Here is a 21767-nt window from a genome sequence, read left to right on the forward strand (position 1 = left end):
AGATGATACCCTGGCCTAGGGGAAAACTTGCGTATGCTCATGGCAGGAGGGAAAGAAGGCAGCTTCTTGCTGGTCTTTGAGCAAGCCTGTGAGGAGGGTCCCCTTTCCTAGGCAGTGGCTTTACTACTTCCCCAGTCTACTGGTGATGGCAGGTTACAGCTGGTCTTCGGAAGTGCCAGCATCCAATATTTTGGACTGCCAACCCTTCCGTTGACTTAGTCAATGGACTTAGATTAATTTGAGAGTACTTCAGTTATGAGTATGTGGAGATGACTAGAATCAAATGGACCAGATGCCTAACATATTTTTGAGGAACTTCACTGGGAAAAAAAAGTCTAGAACACCCTTTGACTCTTTGAGCTATAAATCAAGCCTTGGAATCTGAGCAGTACGTGAGCAAGGTATCATGCTCCATCAAAATTTGTGTTTTTATCATTTTATCTTCAATGTTAAACTTTTAATCTGAATTTAAATAGCATCCATAACAATGGCTGATGGAGTCACTTTGGAAAGAATCAAATTCTGAAAAGCTTTACTTTGTTTCCCTGTATTGGATGAAAACTATCACATCATTATTGAATTAGAAAACTGACATTTTATTTGAAGCACCTGATAACATTAGATAAAACTGGCCTCATTTAACTCTTTAAAATACTTTTTCTTTTGCTAATGGCGTCGACACATTGACAGTTTTCTTCTTCATCTTTGTAAAATGCAGATGGAAACTTGAAATTAAAAACGTGAAAAATTATATGAATTGTGACTTGATCTAAATGAAACATTACGCTTCACAGAGCGATATATAAATACACCTTCTACTGCAGCATGTGTTACATTCGTGGTCTTCAGGTACAGTCTTCTCTAAATAGCTAACTTCTGGAATAGCTGCTGATGTTTCCTCAGATTTGCATTTTGTGGTTTCCTTGGGTCAGTGGTATCATCACAACCCCCATTTTCGATGGGCAAGTCAGAACCATATTTTGTCTTGGTAACACAAACTCAATACTTAATATTTTTTGTTGATCATGACATTTTAACTCCAGTACTGCCAAAGAGTTTATTGGGGGAAAAATGTGTTAGCAAACAACAACAAAATAGTTGTAGGTTGATGCTATAAAATAAATGACATAACCACTGTAGCAAGAAGGTTCAGATTAGTTTTCACGTGAGGCTTAGCAGATCCGCTCAGCCTTTTTCTAACATGTTTGTTAGTATGTTTCCTCGTTTATAAATTTCCCACAGTTCCCACTGATCTTCTCAACTGGCTTCTTGGTAGTTTCATGCATTTCACAGGTTGTAGCATGGGTCATCATGTAAAGGGTTGATATAGTAAATGCCAGACATGGGTGGCAGTGTTAAAGAGTTTACTCCATCAGACCAGACTGAGGTAGCTTTCCCCACCTGCTTTGACTGAGCACACCTCATTTTATCAGTAAACGCCTTGTGTAGTGTCCTTGAAAGGAATACTGTTGCATTATATCTGGAATTGGTGTGGCACACACTTCCTACTTATTGCTGGTTATATTTCAGGTTTTAATAGGTGTTAAAAGGAGATTGTTAACTATCTATGCTTCTCACGCAGTACTAGACACATGGCAGAAGTACAAGGTGTAAGTTTTTCAAACCCATCAGAGCTTATGTTGGTGCAAATGTTAATAATAATGTTTCATTAAAAATGAAAACTCTGGGTTAAAGTTGAAGTGGATGGGACTCAGGGATGATGAACTTCAATTCAGACTCTCCCAGGCAAACTGGGACATATGGTCATTTTACTTTGTAAGCCCCTCATGGTTTCTCTCCTTTCTAGTCTCATTTTTGGGTGTCACTATGTCCCCTATGTTAGTCATGACAGGATAAACTACTGTTAAAAAAAAAAAGACTAAAAATGTATAATGCCTCAATTATATTAGATATTAGTTTTCATTTACTTAACCCACCAAGGTGGGTATTCCTGGTCAGAAGGTGGCTGTCCTCCATGCAATGATGCAGGGATTCATGCTTTTTACTTCTTGTGACATTGCCTTTCCCAAAGGTCTTAATGACATCTTCATCCAGCTGTGGAAGGGAGACATCTGTTTGGAGGGGACATAAATTTTTTATAAAGGCTTTGGTCTATATAAGGCTCCTATCACTTCTGTTCACCTCCCATTAAGAACTCAGCCATGTGGGCACAAGTCACTACAAAGGAGGTTGGGAAATGCAGCTCAGGACACTCAAGAAAAGGAGGAAATGGATTTTGGTGAGTGCATAAAGTCACTGACAATAGTGATATTTTTCTCACTTTTTGGTGCTTTCTAATCACCAAATATAATTTTTAGTCTCCTTGTCAAATATGAACACATTTATCACATCCTAAAAGGTGATAACCTGAAGTCACATTGAGTGTGTGTAGAATGTTTGCATCCACATCAGAGTTTAAGATGGCTTGAAGATGCATGATTCTGTCCATTTATTAAGGTTGCATTTCCTTATAGTCTGGTGACCTGTAGTCAATCAAAGTTATTTGTCCCTGCCCCCCACCACCCAAACTACCAATTTATAATGATAGAGCAAAGACAGCATTATTGCAAATACATACATACACAACAGTATGAAACATAACACCAGTCACTTAGCTATACCAGTGATGGAAACCTCTTGGGCAGGCAATGTGAAAGCCTCCAGCTTTGGCAGTGGAGTCATTTCCTTGACTAGAGGTAGGATGTATTCTGTGGGAGTCCCAGCTTCCGGAAAATGTGTCCTTGTCTGTTTTCCACCGTGAACGTGTAAGTTGAGAATTGACGAGTGAGTCTGCTTTGGGGGCTTATGCATCCTACTTCTTGCTCATGTACTGCTTGGAGTTCAAGGATTGTTTTACAGGTCAGACAGTCAAAGGATGTTCTAGACTTTACTTTTCCCCCAGGGAAGTTTCTCAAAAACATTTTAGATATCTAATCCATTTGATTCCAGTCACCTCCACATAAAGTTCTTTCCTAGATTAAACCTGCTTTATTTCTTTGCTTCCTTCTCTGATGCCTTTCTCTTGTCAGTTCATTGATGACTGCCTTGTGGCTATCTAAAGCTATAGGTATGGGCTTGTTGGGCTGCACCCTGCAGGCCTGCAAGGCCTGTGCTTGCCCAGCTTCAAGACCAAAGAAATAGCCCTGAGTCAGCAATGGGGACATCAATGGTTTAATGGATATAGGAAGCTTACAGGTCTGAAGCAAGGTCGTGAAGCAACACCCCACCATGTATGGCAGATGGTGGGGCAGGACGGGGCAGCAGTCTTTGCTCCCAGGGGCAAGGGGAGGTTAGCAATTATAGGGGGAATTGATGTCAGCCAGGGAAACCAGCAGAGGGACAGGCCCCTCATCAACTCTTTGATAAGCATAGTGGAGAGTTCTGATCTAAAACTAGAACAGACATTGGCTGAGGCCTGGGGCAGGAATGTAGGAAGGTCAGTCATGTGAGTAGGGTGTAGGTGAACCAGGCACTGGTTGAGGGGGGGATGTACAGAGAGCAAGAGAACAGCCATCTTGAGTGGTCTGACCATACAGGGCTCTACCCTTTGTCTATGTTTGCCACAGAACTGTGTTCCCTTATAAAAATGAGAAGTCTTAATGGGTCTTTGCTGCTCAAATTTCTAGTCTTCTTTCCTACTCTGGAATTCTCGGAAGCAGTAACACCATGTGAGTATGCAAATTTCTGGCCACATCCTATTCCTCTTTATTTCTGTTTGCAAACCAGAAATTCCTTGCCTGACCTCACCTTGTTCTTTAAATACCTTCTTATAAAGAAAAAGAAACCAAGGGCAAGCACTAAAATTTAATTCCTTCTAGTAGCTTTCCCTAAAATTAGAGGCTCTGTAGGTACAGTCTGTCTTCCTAATTATTGTAGGCAACACTTAATCATATGGTTTATTACTGCCTAACATGGGTCTCTAGCTTTTTGGCAAAATATATCATCGATTTCCACTCAATGCCATGTATTTCAGTTTTGTCATGATAATAACTCACGTCAAGATGCATATTTTCTGTATTAGTTATAGTAAGCTAAATTTCAGTAACAAATAACACCAAAATGTATAATGTATCAAGTTAGTAAAATGTATTTCTCACTTATAATAGTTCAAAGCAGGTATACTGATTGGACAGCCTTTTCCCCATATTCATTCATTTACAGACCCAGGCCCTTTTTTCTTGTAGATGTACCCGTACCAAAACTGTGTCCTCATCTTCATCTAACTAGGAGAAAGAGAAAGAGAACCTGAAGGGATACAATCTCTTCTTAAAATCTTTGACCTGGAAATAGCACAGATTATATACCCTTACATTCCATGGACCAGTTTCAGCCATATTACCAAAGCTGGCTCTGAGAGTGACTGAAAAATGTGATCTAGCTTCTGAGGAGAAAGAAAGGAAAGTGAATCTTGGAGAACATCTAACATCTTCCCACCTTCTTCCATATTCTCTGTGCTCCAGCAACGCTGACTTCCCTTCACTTCCTGGGCAATGGCATACTCCTCCTGTGATGGAGAATATGTCCTTTTTGCTTCCCTCTACCAAAGTGCTCTTCCTACTACCTCTATGCTCATATTAACTCCCAGCTCTGTGTTCTTTTTTTCTCATGGAAGTCTCTGTCTGATCACTTTCTGTTATCCGTGTTCATAGCGGCCAGGACTCTCACTTCTGTGATACGTATCACAACTGTCATCAAAGAGCTCTGTTCTGTTGTTCCTGATTGTAACCTTTCACAATATCTGAAACATCATTAGTTATCGAGTGTTGAATAAATGAATGAATCAGTGAATATATGATATTCTAAAAGCTTATTGTTTAGGTGAATTGGCAGAAATTATATCATGCCCTAGTTTCAGCACCATTAGTGATGTGAGAAACAGTGCTAGGTATATGTAGAAATGGAAACATGTTTCTGAGATTAACATTTCTGTGCACAAAGTTATAAAAATGATATATAAAAACACGTAACCAAATACAGAGCGGGAAACAACACAGCTGATGCTTTCCTATGTGACAGTTAAGGATAGGGAAAGTAAAGCCAAACCAGAAATATTTAAGATGGCATTGACTTAATCATCATTTTCAGTACTTTTGCCCACTGAAGTCTTTTCTTACACTGATTAAATAAATATAAACATTATTCGTTTGAATATTTATCTTTGGTGATTCCTTTACTAATATAAAGATGGTCAGTACTATGTAAAGTGTCTGGGAAATACTTTCATTGCAATATGAGTTTATATATATAGTAATGAGAAAATGGAAACACCACTTATAATTCAGTGCTGGAGTGACTTGAAGTCCAGAGAAAATCTCTCTGAAATCAAGGTTCTGTTTCAATACAGTGGACCTTTACAATTTTAATTATTAGCATTGGACTGTGGATGGACCTTATTAGATTAATTGCATATCATTTCTGTCTGGCAGCTGGCAGTTTGGAGTATCATTTATTTAGCACTTTTGAATTCTGTATTCTCACCACTTTCTCATCCATGAACTTGCGATTTGTATATATTTTTCTTATGCAATGACAGAAGATATTGAAAATTTATGTAATTTGGGGTCTTTAAGTTGATGTGAGCAGCTCACCTTTCTCTAGTAAATTATATTTCTTTCAAAATTCCAGCTGCCAATTTTGATTATAGGGAGATGGAAAAAAATTCTGAGACCAAAGTGCTTAGATCTTTGAACTTAACTTCCGAATATACAAATAATTAATGCAACTTCATTCATATATTTAGAAAATATTTATTTTTCCCAGCTCTGTTCTGTGTAAATGACACAGGAGACTATTCCCTGTTGTCATAGAGCTTACACTGATCATGTGTTTTTTCAGCCTAGCACGTGATATCATGTTTATTGAATACTACTAGAAGCCAGTCACTGTGCTAAGTGTTGCGATGGGGAAGATTGAAGAGGACATGGTCCCAGACATCAAAGAACGCACAGGCTAGTGTATGGAGTACTTCTTTAACTAGCATTTAGGGAGCCAATACGTGTAAAATAAGCCTGGCAGGGCTTCCCTGGTGGCGCAGTGGTTGAGAGTCCGCCTGCCGATGCAGGGGACACGGGTTCGTGCCCCGGTCCGGGAAGATCCCACATGCCGCGGAGCGGCTGGGCCCGTGAGCCATGGTCGCTGAGCCTGCGCGTCCGGAGCCTGTGCTCCGCGCTGGGAGAGGCCACAGCGGTGAGAGGCCCACGTACCGCAAAAAAAAAAAAAAAAAAGCCTGGAAGATTATCTAAATAATTGAAGACATGGAATTTTTCGGCATGAAGGCTTGTCTAAAGATTATTTGTAGTGAATAAAATTTCTATCTGTGCTTATTTTAAAATAATCTCATCCTAAGTAACTACCTATATATATAGGGCACCTAGAAGACAGAAAGTATCTGAAAAAAATTTAGGGAAATAGTTCAGCACTTGAAAAGTTACTGGCAGCACAGCAGTGACAATTGAAAAGAATACCTATGCAAACTTATATATTATTTAATGCCAACCCGTGCTGTCAACTATAAGCTATACTTTACTTTTCTAGTTCATATTGCATTGCACGTCTACCTGTTTTCACCATGAGACTTCTATTTTGGCCTAATATAAGATGGGCAGTCGAGACATCAATAGAACTTCCCTTGAATGTCTAAAAAAGTGAGAGTGTGATCTTTTCTTCTCAAAAGATTATCAGAAATATATCTGTATATATTACTCGAAATCACTTTCTTCCTCTATTTATAACTCCTAAAACTTTCTGGCCCCTGTTAGTCTCCAAGGTTGTACAAGGCTTCACATCAGATAAAGAAAATAAAGGTATAATTTAAATCCTATACAGATGCCTATCTCTCCAAAATAGTACATCTAAATTCAGAATCAGCAAATAGATTGTGGCAGAATAAATATACCATTATCCTCAAATAGAAGAAACATTTTAAAAATAATTGTATAACTTTGTACTCAAGATGCATGACTAAATTATCAGAATGCTCTATGAAAGCTCATGGAAAGAATCATTTGTAAATTGATAAAAGTATTTTTCAAAAAGTAGACCAGGACGTTATTATCAACCTAGAAACATATGCATGCTTCCTATGTCATTTCATTCACTGTAATGTACGTTTCATTTTACCAGCATACAAATCTTTATCAAATAATTTTGTTCCTTTTTCTTAATGGTCAATTTTAGCATTCTTTTCATGGGTTTCAGAAATGCAGGTGAAAACCCTTCATTTGTAAACCCTTTGGCATTTAATCAGCTTCTCTTGAAATTTGTCCTTCTATTTTAGATTTATCAGATGCCATTGTTTGCTGTAGTGAACACGATACCAAGTTTTATATTCATCAGGCCATCTTTCTTTCCCAAGGCATTCTCCAGGAAAGAGAGAGAATGGACTGTAGCTTGCTGCTAAGACTGTTCTTTCCACACATGCTTGGTCAGAGCCACTAGAGGAAGAGAAAGTGGCAAGGCACAAGGTCCCTTTCCTAAAGTCCAAGTGCACATGATTGTGCTTTTCCCAGTCATATGTCTCCATGAGCTATTCAGAGACTAGGAGACTGGTATCCAAGCTGCCAGACCTTCTGCCTGTGGGTTCCAGCCTGAACTGTGTGGTAAGCCACAAGTTTGCACAAGCCTCTTCTTCAATCAGCGTTCTCCCCGTTTCTACCCAGGGCACCAGGTGACATGAATAGACTGAGGACTCCAAAGAATTCTTCTCCATTTGGACACTTAGAGACTTTAGCTCATTAACTGTTTAGTAAGGTGTAGCTTGAGGAAACTCAGGATGTGAAAACATAGGATACTGGTCCCAGATAGTTGAGGTGCATATGAAAGGAAAGATTTCAGTGAGCCCACTCTTGCATCTTCCCATACATAGAAAATTGCTAAATTCCTTAACTTGAGATGTCTAGTTTTCTTTTATTAACAGTAGTCTGTTGTTCTGACTACGTGGTGTTGTTGCAAAAGCTCCTATATATCATGGCTCCGCACCCTTCCTCTTCGGAACAGTTTTCTTAGCATTATCTGAGATGCTGTCTCCTGAGCTTCAAGTCCTAAGAATGTCCGCCGAATAAAGGTTGTGCATTTTTATCAGTCAACAAGTGGCAAGGGCGGTTTTCAGCAGTCATTGTCTATTGTGAGGTTGAAAAGTGCTGTACAAATGAGCCAAAGATGGCCTCTGTGTCTTGGTCCCTAAGGTTATTTCCTCACTGCAGGCTGGAACCATTAGTTCATTAGCTCGAAAGCCCACTGATGCCAAACTCAGATTTTTACACGTACAATTGTTTTAAATATAGTCCAAACAAGTAAAATTTTAGCTTCTTAGAGCCTGCTTGTTTGCATGCCCTGTGAAACCTCATCTTGATAGCTATTACCTATTGAAAAGAACTACTGTAGTTATAAGACCCCAAGACCCTGCTGCCCTTCAAAGTTCTCTGACACAGAGACTCCTTGCTGTCCTGCTGAGTGACATCACCTAGCTATTTAAGCCCTCTCTCTAATCTTCCTCTCCCTGGGGAAGTTCCCTTGCCTTCCTCCCCTCTGGGTAGTGACAGTTCCACCCCCTCTACCTCCCCCAACCTCTCCACACCCCCAGGCCTCCACCTATAGCCTCTGGACTCCCCTATAGGCAGACATATCAAAGCTAAGGTTTATGTGTGCTACTACCACGTCATGGTCAGATCTTTTCCCTAGATTAGTTTCCAAATCCCTAGAGCTTCTATAAAAAGCCATTTGCCACAGAGACAGTAAAAAAGCCCCTTCAAGGAGCTTTTCATGCCAGAGGCTTGAAACTGTGATTTCTGGAAGGGAGAAATCACAACAAAAACTGAGATGGGGGACTTTCCTGGTGGCGCAGTGGTTAAGAATCCACCTGCCAATGCAGGGGTCACGGGTTCGAGCCCTGGTCCGGAAAGATCCCACATGCCGCAGACCAACTAAGCCCATGCGCCACAACTACTGAGCCTGCGCTCTAGAGCCCGCAAGTCACAACTACTGAGCCTGCGAGCCACAACTACTGAAGCCCACACACCTAGACCCCGTGCTCCGCAACAAGAGAAACCACCGCAGTGTGAAGCCCATGCACCGCAACGAAGAGTAGCCCCTGCTTGCTACAACTAGAGAAAGCCCGCACACATCAAGGAAGACCCAACGCAGCCAAAAAAAAAAAGCTGAGATGGGAGGGGGAAGAAAAGGCAATCATCAGGAAATAGCTGAGAAGACTTGGTGGCAGATACATGTGAAACATGTCCTGTATTCTCCTAGAAATAAAAGAGAAGGATTTTTTAGGGAGGCTGAATTCTTGCCATATAAGATAAAATGAAAGTCAGAAAATAAACGTCAGTTACCTATAGATGTTCTGTATAATCACCATAGATCTTCTATTTGTCAGGGCTCTCTACTATGGGGAGCGACCCAACAAGGTCATATATCATGTCATAAGCCCAGCAGCCTAGACTACGGGAGTTTTCATCCTGTGAGCAGGGATTCTTGACATTGGATCTATGTGACAGATTCTTGGGATAGGCTTCAGGAGGAGGGCTTCATAAACCCCCTGAATTTGAGTGCAAGATGTGTGAGTGTGCATGCAGTGCCCATGGCAGAGTCTGCTGGGGGTCTCTTAGTGTCCACCCTCCTGATCTTCCTTAGATTTCCCAGCCTCTCTTGCAGTTGGTGTGACCATACATTTCAGCCAATGAAATGTTAGTAGAAGTAAGATGAAAACTCTGTGATGTGCCTTTAAAAGAGTAGAGGATACCCTTCTTTATCCTTCCTCCCCTCCTGCTGGCTCGCATATAGACAAAATGGCAGGAGCTCAAACTTCCTGGGGCCATGAGAGGTCTTAGAAATGAAAGCTGTGCCCAGTAAAACCACAAGATAGAACTGGCTTGGCTCCCTAACTCCATGTAGATGCCAAATTATCCCTGGACAGCTTATCTCAAGACTATCACATGAAAGAAAAATGATCTTCTATCTCTTTTAAGTTTTGGATTTTCTGTTTCATCCTAGCCCATTTCTCAGTGATGCAGTATATTTTTATGGTGATTGTTTCCACATTTTCATTATTTTCTCAAAAAGGCCTTTGCTGCTGAAATATTTACTAACTTCTTGACTAGAAGAATATGTAGACCCTAATAGGACAGACTGTGGTAAAAAATTATCTCACAGACATATCCTCATCATTTGACAATATGGAATGAAAGTCAAGTTTTAACCCATTAGTACTAGTGACTAGTCACTCTATATGCAGATTTCAGGCATGGCTATGGTTTATATATATTGTAAACCAAGTATCTGGCATTTTAGTAAATTTTCTCTATGAGCTTCAAGTACTACCATCCAAGGATACTAGAACAAATATATAGTTATTTGCTGCTCTGCAAAGATTAATGGAAAGAGGCCATTGAGCTGAAGTGGCAGGGGCAGCATCTTCTTAAAAAACTATGGTTGGAAGTGCATAGGGATTTTAAGGGTAGTGAAAATCTTCATTGAATTGTGAAGTATGTATTTTGGAAGTACTAATTTTAGAGGGAGAACACCTTGTGAGGAAAGGGGAAATGGATTAATATATGATGTTTAGTATATAGATTATATGATGTATATGACTAGTATATGATGAATTAGTATATGATATTCTTTGTTTTCCTTGGCTGGTATTTCTTCTTTGGTCTTTTTAAATGTAGCTCCAGTTTATTATTGATAGTATTATGAGTATCTCTGTAGTATTTTGAGTGCTAATCTTACTGATAACTTATTTTCTCTTTAAAAGTTCCTCAGCTCTTTTTTTTTTTTTTTGGTTCTGTCTCTCTTTTTTTTTTTTTTAACATCTTTGTTGGAATGTAATTGCCTTACAATGGTGTGTTAGTTTCTGCTGTATAACAAAGTGAATCAGCTATACATATACATATATCCCCATATCTCTTCCCTCTTGCATCTCCCTCCCTCCCACCCTCCCTATCCCACCCCTCTAGGTGGTCACAAAGCACCAAGCTGATCTCCCTGTGCTGTGTGGCTGCTTCCCAGTAGCTATCTACCTTACATTTGGTAGTGTATATATGTCCATGCCACTCTCTCACTTTGTCCCAGCTTACCCTTCCCCCTCCCCGTGTCCTCAAGTCCATTCTCTAGTAGGTCTGTGTCTTTATTCCCATCCTGCCTCTAGGTTCTTCATGACCAATTTTTTTTTAGATTCCGTATATATGTGTTAGCATACGGTATTTGTTTTCTCTTTCTGACTTCACTCTGTATGACAGACTCTAGGTCCATGCACCTCACTACAAATAACTCAATTTCATTTCTTTTTATGGCTGAGTAATATTCCATTGTATATATGTGCCACATCTTCTTTATCCATTCATCTGTCGATGGACACAGTTGCTTCCTCAGCTCTTAAGTGTAACTTTATAATATTTGGGAATCCAATATTTTTACTGAGAAAAAAAGTTATATTTTAAAATAATTATTGATAGGAAATCAGATTGAATGAATAAAATGAAGTTATACTTTATAAACTTGTTAAAATATATGTAAAATGTTCGGACAAGTACATGGTATACTCTATAAATATCAGCTTTTGTCATTATTGTTATTATTAATTGCTATAAAATGCCACTTTTAGTAAAAAACAAATACTTATATGTAATTTCAGTTATATCTCTAGGGTGAATATCTGGCTAAAATATTACATTCCAACTTTTAGAAACTTTGAGCTATAAAAATCAGAATGCATTATTTGTAGAGAAAATATTGTTAGCTAAGATAAAAACATTAAACAAAACTTAAAGTATATGCACACAATCTGTCGATGGTTTGCCAAAACCTATAGGACAACTTTATTTTTTGCCTAAAATTTGAATAGTAAATAATTTATAGAAAATATGTATAAGTGAAGAGTAGAAAAATCAGTCAGACTGTTTCATTCAATAATAATCACTGTTAGCAATTTCATATACATATAATACAAAAATGTACACTATCAAATGGTATATGCAGTTATTTCTAAGCATATTAGTATTAGCCTTCCCACTAAATGATATATCTTGAACATCTTTTGTTATTCTTTAATAGCATTATATTAAAAGGCTGCAACTCATATGTGTATATTATTATTTACTTAACTATCTTTTCGAATTTGTCATTTAGATTACTTACAACTTTTTCCCCACATACATAGTGCTGTAACAAAACTTGATTTCTGTAGCATTAATTCCTAGAGGAATTAATATGTATGAAATATACTGTGTGTGCTGCTAAATTTTGCCCCAGACATCTTGTGTCACTTTCTACGGCCCTTAACATTGTAGGACATTTCATTTTAAAATACCCTGACTGACACTGGGTAGTAATTTTCCTTTCTTCTCCTCTTCCTTTCCATCATATATTCTTCTCCTTCTCCTTTTTTCCCTCCTTCTTCCCTTCCTTCCTTTTCCTCCCCTCCCTCTTTCTCTTTCCCCACTCCTCCTTTTCTACCTTCTTTATTTGTTCTTCCATTTCACCAATTCAATCATGAGAAAAAGGCCAGATACTGTTTTCAGTTTCACTTAAATCACCAGAGATTTTGAACAGTTCTCACATTCATTTTCTATCTACATTTCTTTTGTGAATTGTTTGATCAATTATTGACACATTCATTTTTTTTTTTTTAATATTGAAAACTTTTATATTTAGAATTAGTCAGCTGGACTCAGTTTAGATGATCCCAATTTTGTTGGCAACATCCAAAGCGTCATAGTCAGGAGCCAGTCGAACATATATATGCCTTCTTCTCTCCATCAGGCCCCTTAAGTTCTAGAGGCAGGACAGCTGATGTTTCCTCAGAAGTCCATACTCCATACAAGGGGCTGATCAGGGTGTTGACCTTAGCCACGTCAATGTCATAGAGCTGCTTCACAGCCTGTTTAATCTGGTGCTTGTTGGCCTTGACATCCACAATGAACACCAGTGTGTTTTTGTCTTCTGTTTTCTTCATGGGTGACTCGGTGGTGAGGGGGAACTTGATGATGGCATAGTGGTCAAGATTGTTTCTCCTGGGGGCGCTCTTCCAAGGATATTTGGGCTGCCTCCTGAGCCGCAGTGTTTTGGGCCGTCGGAAGGTGGGTGACGTCCGGATCTTCTTTTCTTTGTGGCTGTGTATGCCATTCAACACTGCTTTCTTGGCCTTCAAAGCCTTTGCTTTGGCTTCGGCTTTGGGAGGGGGCAGGGACTTCCTTTTTCGCTTTCGGCGCCATCTTCGTGAAAAGGCCACATTCATTTTTATAAAGCTCTTTAAAGATGTTAACACTTTGCCTGACAAGAATTTAACATTCTTACAGAGACATTTCTAGTAATTTTTACTTTATAATGTCTACTTACCCATTAAAAGATTTTGGAGGTGTTCATCCGTATTTCCTTTTTGTATTTTTTTTTTGTTACTTTCATTTATCTATATTTTCTCCAATGATTTGAAATGCTACCCTTCCTCATATTCTTAATTCTTACATTATCAGGATATGTTTTCAGGCTCTCTTACTCTCACTTTCTCTCTCTCTCTTTCTTTTTTTTTTTTATTTTTATTTTTTGATGATGAGAAACAATGCCGTATTTTATTTTATTTTTTTTTTGGGGTGTGGGCCTCTCACTGTTGTGGCCTCTCCCGTTGCGGAGCACAGGCTCCGGGCGCGCAGGCTCCGGATGCGCAGGCTCAGCGGCCACGGCTCACGGGCCCAGCCGCTCCGCGGCATGCGGGATCCTCCCGGACCGGGGCACGAACCCGTGTCCCCTGCCTCGACAGGCGGACTCTCAACCACTGCGCCACCAGGGAAGCCCTCTTTCTCTTTTTGATTTATCTGCCTGCCTTTGCCTGTACTTGTAGCATACTTTTAAAATTATATGTCTTTATATATGTTTTAATACTTTCAGAGTTAGTTACTCGTTACTACTCCATTTTCTTAGTTATTTATACTCCTTTATAAAATACATAGTTTTAAAATTATAAGTCAATATCAAGAATACAAAGGTCAAAAATTTAGATTAGTTCAAATTGCAATGGAACCAAAATTATAATATTCTATAGATAAGTGAAAACATGGATTCAAAGGTCTTTTACATTTTCAAAGGCTTAAACTGTTCACTATTTTGCATATTCAAAAGGATACCAGAATCTCATGTATGTTCTGAGCATGCATGTGCATTATGAAAATGAAAGCAGAAAATTTATACTGGACACTGAAATTTGTCTATTACTAGAATATAGATTAACATGCCAAGGATGATTTCTTACTGAGTTTTAGGTGGGCTTTAATGGTAATTTATGATGCAATTACTAGAGCAGAAAAAATAAATGAATCGTTATATTCAGTATATGCCACAAAATATTGTCAGCTATAATGCAACCATTTAAATAAATGGGGCTAAATTAAAGTTAGCAGCCAAACCTTTGGTGACTTAAATCTTTTATTGGTCAAACTTTCCAAAAATGCATTTCTCCTTAGCATAGTGTCTGTCACCAGAAGGAAAACTCTATGTTAAACACATAGGACTAAGCTCTTTAGAAATTAAAAAAAATATATCCTCATAATAGCAAACATATTTTCCCTCTAATATTCACCGTATTAAAATCAAAAGAATTCCTACTAGAGCTGTTTATTTTAGTATTTTTCAATATTTAAAATAATCATACTATTTAAATAAATGACTAAAAATATTTCAAGACTGAAGTTTTAAGGTAAATATTACGGCTACCACAGAAGTACAAGTTTTATTTTTTTTGAATTTCAAAATAAATGCTAGAAGTAATTTTCCTTGCACTATATTCTAGTTTGATGAATATCAATGATTACTGATGATACTTTAATTATAATAAATTGATAATTTTGTATAGATCATAATATTTTTGTTCAGTGTGAGAAAATTACAGTCACAATTATCTATAACATAGGAAGCGAAGACAAGAAAGAACAGTGACAGGAAGAGGAAGAAAAAAGAAAATAATGAAAAAAAAGGATGAATGTTTGTTTCAAAAGACAAGAAAATAAGTGAAAATAAATCTATAACAAAAATACTATGCCATATTACGTACATTCACTCAGGTTCCTAGTGTTGACTGATTTCACATTTCTCCCTGCACAAAAAATACAGATCTTTTGTTCCATATGAGTTATATGAGTTAGAAAAAGATGCTGAGAGTTGCAGTTTCTGGTTTTCATTCTGGCACTGTTCATTTACTATTTGTTTACTATCAGTTGAATTGGTTTGAAGGAGCTAGATTAATGTCCCTATAAACATAGCCCTATGCCATTATGTAGTTATATTAGTTTAGTTTAGTTTTGTTTTCTTGAAATAAGCTGTTGGATGGAAGACTTAAATATATGTTACATATAAAAAAACTGTGACCCAATGTGGGAATCTCACTATTTTCTAGCCTAAGAGTTCATTAGACAAAATGGAATGTATATTTTCTTTTTCTTGATGTTTACTTTCAAATGTAACCAGACACTCTATAGCAGGCAAAGTGACCCTTCCTTAACCCTCCAGAAGACAATTCACCATATGTCTGCGTTGATGCATTTTGTCTTTTACTAGATCCTTTTTCCTTACCTCAGCGTTTCCTTTATTCTCTTACTCTATTTCAGTCTTGTAAATCCTCAAACCTGTTTTAGTTGTTTTTTTTTTTTATTTTGAGAAAGTAATATTTACTTATTAAATTATAGCCTTCCCAGTTCTGAGTAAATTTTATTGTCAGAACCATTCATCCCACATCATATTAAACACACTAAAATGTACAGACAGTCCACATTAAATATAATTTATATATAACTATAAAAGAGTTTCGTTATTATATATTATAGGCATTGAATCAATCCTACATTAAGTTTAATTTCACAGTTTTATTTTTGCCTGTGGAGCTAACACTTCTTTTCAAATATTAAACATTTTTTTCAGGCATTGGAAAAGCGCACAGAACTTAAGCACTGTGTCTAATAATTAAAATGGGCTGGACTTTCGTAACTGATGGCCCCCACCTCTTTTAAATTGTAATATCGCTCCTGCGATAGCTATCGTTTCAGTCTATTTTGCCCTATTCTTATCACCTCCTATTCACCCTATTAGTGATGGAGGGATCCTCTGCTCTAAATAGTCTGAAATGGCTGAATGCCTGATACCTCACACTGGGCAGATGAGATTGGCACCAGTTTATTCGCCACATATGCTCACATCCCAGGAGAGCAGGATGCTGCAGACCACGCAGGGCCACGTGGAGACTACTCAGGCGCAGCGTGAACTAGTAGGCACTGTGGGGGGCAAGCTGTGTAGTGGCTAGAGGGTGAGGTGACCTTTGATTTCCTCAGGAGCATATGATTGGCTTGTTTGAATAATTTTGTGGCTGGCAGGCAGGTGAGACCCATTAGATTGAGGACCAGGTGGGGTGCAGCTGGTATGGCTTATAGGGGAACCAGCGGGGAGCGGTAGGGAACCTTTCCTGCTGGGTGGTGGGCATATATATGGTGAGAGCAGGGGAACTCATGGCTAGGCCTTTGAGAACCTGTGAGGGTCACAGATGTCAAGGCAACACGTGGAATTTCAGACCTTAAAAGCACATCCACCTTCCAGACTTTCCCTTTCCTCTCTCCCCCCAGTCCTTAGTGCCCAGGCAACTCTGGCTATAGGTGCGGCCCACATTTAGATGGTCTGTTCTGAAGTGACTGTTCACTATAACATGACATTGTTTTATTTCTCAAATGATAAAAATAAAAATGTGCTGTCCAAAAGAGAAAACTGTAGTTAAGCAAGGATTATCAAAATAATGAAATCTGGTGTTCTGTGTTTTTAGTTGGTATGGGTTGCAAATGCTAGGATCCCCCCACCCTAATCCACCCCCCGCCCAGTGTCATCTCTGAGCTTTCTTTTCCCTGGTTTGTTTCTTTATATACATATCTCAATAATTTTATATTTCAGATAGAAGGCTATGGAAAGTTACCTAATTTTTAGCTTACTGCCGTTTTAAAATAAACATAGCCTTTGGCTATTACTGATATTTCAAACACTATATTAATTTTTAAAATTTAGTAATACATTTATTTTCCACAATAAAAATATTTTCTGCTTATTTTGGGCAAAAAAGGAAAAATAATTGTTAGAAACCATTCAGGGGTACATGTTACGATTAATTTTGGTATTATTTCTAATACTTCAAAGGGCTACCTTTTTCCTAACAAGGACTGAGTTTTTAGAGAAAGTGAGCTAGATGGCAGCAAGAGGAGTCCTGCTTTTCAGTGTTTACCATGAGCAATGAAATCCAACCTCTTCTCAGAATAGATCATAAACTTAGAGTATCTGCTCTTGATGCAACTGAGGAGATGATATTAAAAATATTCAATTTCCAATATACCATGGGCACTAACAGTGGGCACTGTCCGAACAGAATGAATGCTACCTCTTTGGACTCAAACAAGTTCCTGTGGACCCCTGCAGATCTGGGCCTGACGCCCTTCATGGCTGGGCTGAGAGGGGCTTGTAGGAAAGGATGTCAACGGAGGGATCTGGGTGGCCTGGGCTGAGTGTATGCTTAGTCTTTGAGGCTCAGGGTGTTGGCTCTTTACCAACTGTTGTGGAAGCATTTTAATGTTTTAATAACCAACATGGGGTACCAGTGCATAATGGTTGAATGTCTGCCAGCCCTGTGACTGGAGAATAATGATGAGAAACCTACTCTGAATCTTAAGAATTGTATAGTAAGATATTTTCTTTCTACCTGTAATCAGCATGGACTGAACAGTGGTTTATGCTCTCAGATTTGGGCCCCTAAGCTATGTTATTTCAAGTCCTCATAACATCCATTTTTTACCCAACATTTATGTTCTTAAAGAGGCATGTTTTGACTAGTTGGATCAGTCATTTTTCAGAAATTCAATTTTACAAATGAAAGAAACAGTATGCTGGTCTGCTGTCTATTTTATAAATATGTTTTCTTTACCTCAGCACTTCAAATTTGGTACTTTTAAAGCAGCAATGGAGAAATTACACTGCCATATATCAAGACTGGAAGATTATATCTTTGTTTGAAATGCTTCTCCCTTTTTATGCCATGTACCTTGAGTGATGGAATATATTTCTCCACCCTTTTAATTTGGGGCTTGACCATGTGGTCCTCTTTGGCCAATAGAATGTGGACGGGAGTGAGAGCTTACCAGCTGTGTTCATTCTTTTCATACTTCTGTCACTGGCATGAAAAGAATATGACCCAACTGCCCCTTTGCTTCAAGGACACTGAGAGGCACATGGAGTAGAACTGGATCCAACTTATAGCTTGCAGCCCAGCCTAGGAATCCCACAGATACATGAGAAAAAGTAAATGATTGTAGTTTTAAATTATAGAGATTTGGGGTATTTTTTAAAAGCAGTATTGTTGTGACATTACTTTTGTGATGCAAAGACCTATTAAAACATTATAGTAATTGGAATTATGAACTTTAACACTTTAAAATGCATCAAAAATAAACATAGCCAAATGTTCCAGAAATTAAAGGATCAACTACTACAAATAATTCATTTTAATAATATGCTAGCAGGGAGATGTGTTCAACTGAATTTGTAGAACTCAGAAATGAACCCCAGAAAATATGCAGAGCATTTTGAACCCTTAAACAAGCTACCGAAGTTTCAATAAACCAGAATGAAATTCTTGTAAGAATGCATGACCTCCTTGGATGCTTTTGCTATTGAATCCATCAGAATGAAATCCAGGATGTGTCACAATAATTAAACTTGCCTGAGATTGGGTGGTCTTCACGATTCATAGAACCATTACAGCCAAGAATTGAGTCTTATCAAGAGGAACCAGGAAAACGTTATTCTGGATTTTGCAGTATTTACATCTTGGTTATTTGTCCAGTATCAGTGTTAACTCTGGTGGCGAAGTCACTAATAACAGTTCACCCTGAAAATTGCTTAGATAATTATTGAGAGAAATGTGGGTTTGGAGAAGTGACAATGGCAACATGATTTATTTTCCTGGATGTTACTATTTTATGAAAGTGTTTCATGGGTGCTGCCTTAAGAAGGAATTCACGCTTTTGGAAAACAGTTTCCAATGCCTTCATGAACATGGGAGGCAGGGTATAAGTCAGACAAATAGAGATAAGTAAGTTATTTTAAATTCTGGTAAAATAAAATTAATCACTTGAAGTAGAATTTCCAGTAAAAGCATATATTCTTATCAATGAACCTTGAACCTTTTAGTGATCAGAATTCATGAAGGGGAAAAGTCTGAAACACTTAAAGATGTTTTTTTACCAAAGGAGACTCTGTTTCATTGCAGTTTTACGTGCATACAATATTCCTCTACTGAAACCACGTCAGTGACAATTCATGGTCTCCCGCCTCCAAAATAAAACATAATTTAAACCACGGTATATTATATTAATTGAGGTACCTGGATCCTTTTTAATTTAACAGTGATGAGTATAAAAAAGCTGGTTATTTTGACCATCTGGAGACGGGTGACTCCTCACTCCATTCTGAAAGATATTTCCTGCTTCACTAAACTACTCACTGACCCAGAAAAAACAACTTCATAACAACCCACGATTTTTTCCCAAGTTAGGAAACATGCATTTAAAAATAGTGCTAAGAAAATCATTATGGAGTAAGTCTAAACAAGCTATTTTCCAAGCACTGCAGGTCTGAGTTATGGAGGTGTGACATAACAAATCTAGCTTTGACAGAAAGCGTATGGTTAAGGTTTTACAGAATCTCAGTTTTGAAAGATTTTCTTCCAAATCCCTTATTTTTTAAAGTCTTTCCATCTAGGTAAATTATTTACTTTTTAATCGCTTTTCTTCCTCCTTTCAGTTTATTCTTCTGTTCCACGGTCTATAATTGTGTTTCAAAAGTTCTCTAGTGTTCAGTAGCACATAAAAACTTGTTTTTGTTGTTAGGCTTTTTTTTTTTTGGCCAACAAATAGTTTTCTCATTATTTTCTGTAAAATTTGGATGTAGGTCAAGGATAAATCTGCACATTCTGCTATAATAAATATTCAAACTGTGGCATTTATTTTAGAGCTCAGATGACTAAAAACACCTTGGACATTATGAATGACAGGATGTGAATAGTAGAATCAGCCCATTACTTGGCTTGGGGCAAAAGATTCACAAGAAGAAAGTTATAGCAGCTACTATTGTTTAGGGCTAAACTTGGGGCTGAAAACAAAGGCTAAAATTAGCTTTCACTGTGACAATTCAGTATGTAAACAAGTTGGAAGAGAACAGTATTCTTCTAATTGATTTTTTAAAAGTTTAAATGTAATTTAAATTTGTAATTTTACAGTTCTTTGAAAAACACCTGCGTTCCCACTGAAAGTAAAGTGTGTGTGTGTGTGTGTGTGTGTGTGTGTGTGTGTGTGTGTGTATGTAGATGCACAGATTAGCCCAGGGGGTTGTTGTAACGTTCTGTATTAATATCATGTGTATTACATGTCTTTCTGTAGATTGACAATATTATATAGGATACTTTAAATAAATGTCCATTTATTTCACTGGACATTATACCAACTTGTGGTATTGCTGTTGAGATTTAGTCAGACTTGTAATTGACTTACAAAGAGAGAGGGCAGAAAAGATTAAGGTTCAAAATGTAACTTAAAAGTAGGCATAAAAGAGTTCTGGCATATAGCACCTGAGCACAAAAAATGATTACCCTAGACCCAATTAATGCCATAGATCAAGTTAGAATCTGAATATTTGGGCCTCTTATTAACTGTATAACTAAGGGAGTGGTGACATATTCCCCGGACAGAAGAATGAGCTGCTGAAAAGTGTATGTGCGGAACAAGGGGGTGAGTGGGAGAAGAAGTGTTGAGCAGAGAGAGGTATCTGAGGGCTTGGAAAAGGGTGAGGATTGACAGTACCAAGAGTAATAACACTTTAAGGAAATATCTAGTACCATATTTCAATGTTCAAATGTTGATCCAATAGCTCAACTTAATTTTATTGATCCAGGGCCCAAGTATATGAATCCCATGGTGACAGTGAACACTATAAACAGTTAAAGAGGCATGGTCTCATTCCCTAGAACTAACCATTTACAAAATCTTTTATTCGGATGTAGAGGGATATCAATTCTTAATATCACTAAGTACAGAAATTATGAGATTCTTAGCCATATTAACAACTCACTGGTAATGCTAACCCTGGTAAATTATATAAGGTTTGGAATGTGAAAATAAAAGTAATGACAGAAGATTGCATGCCCATTATATGTACTATCCCATTTCTTCAGTAGTTAGTTTACTCCTTATCAGCCTGCTTCAGAAGTGTTTTGAGTTGTTTGAACATAAGCAATATTAAATGGAAACAAAACAATTGCATTAATTATACAAGCTCTTATGTATTATGATTAAAAATAGAAAATCTAAATGTTTAAATTCATTACAGCAATGCACTTTGAATCATAGTGTTACATACCCTCAGCGTCTTGAGAACATTCATACTCAAGAAATTAAATGATATGCCTATTTCACAAAATTAGTAAATAGCTACCTCAGGATTAAAATTTAGGTTTCTCTTAGTTCCAGCCGGTGTTTTTTCTATTCTTCTAATGGCCTTAAATATTTTCCATCTCCCTATCTCCTTCCAGCTTTTTTCCCTCTAGCACAATCTCATACTAAACCATAATATAGGAAACAGTTAAAAATCAGAGCTATGGGCTGCATAAAAGACACTGGCATAGAGCTGCAGGCACTTATTCCTCTCCTCCTCTGTGCATCAGCCTGAGACACTTCCACAGAACCCACAGCTTGCTGCCCACC

The 21767-nt window shown here is 37.9% G+C and overlaps 1 pseudogene; it reads right to left on the reverse strand.

Moving 5' to 3' along the window:
* Positions 1 to 12637: 12637 nt before the first annotated feature.
* Positions 12638 to 13211, reverse strand: LOC101340013 (large ribosomal subunit protein uL23-like; annotated as a pseudogene).
* Positions 13212 to 21767: the final 8556 nt, after the last annotated feature.

The sequence above is a fragment of the Tursiops truncatus genome, chromosome 6, assembly GCF_011762595.2.
Source record: "Tursiops truncatus isolate mTurTru1 chromosome 6, mTurTru1.mat.Y, whole genome shotgun sequence".
Classification (NCBI taxonomy): Eukaryota; Metazoa; Chordata; class Mammalia; order Artiodactyla; family Delphinidae; genus Tursiops; species Tursiops truncatus.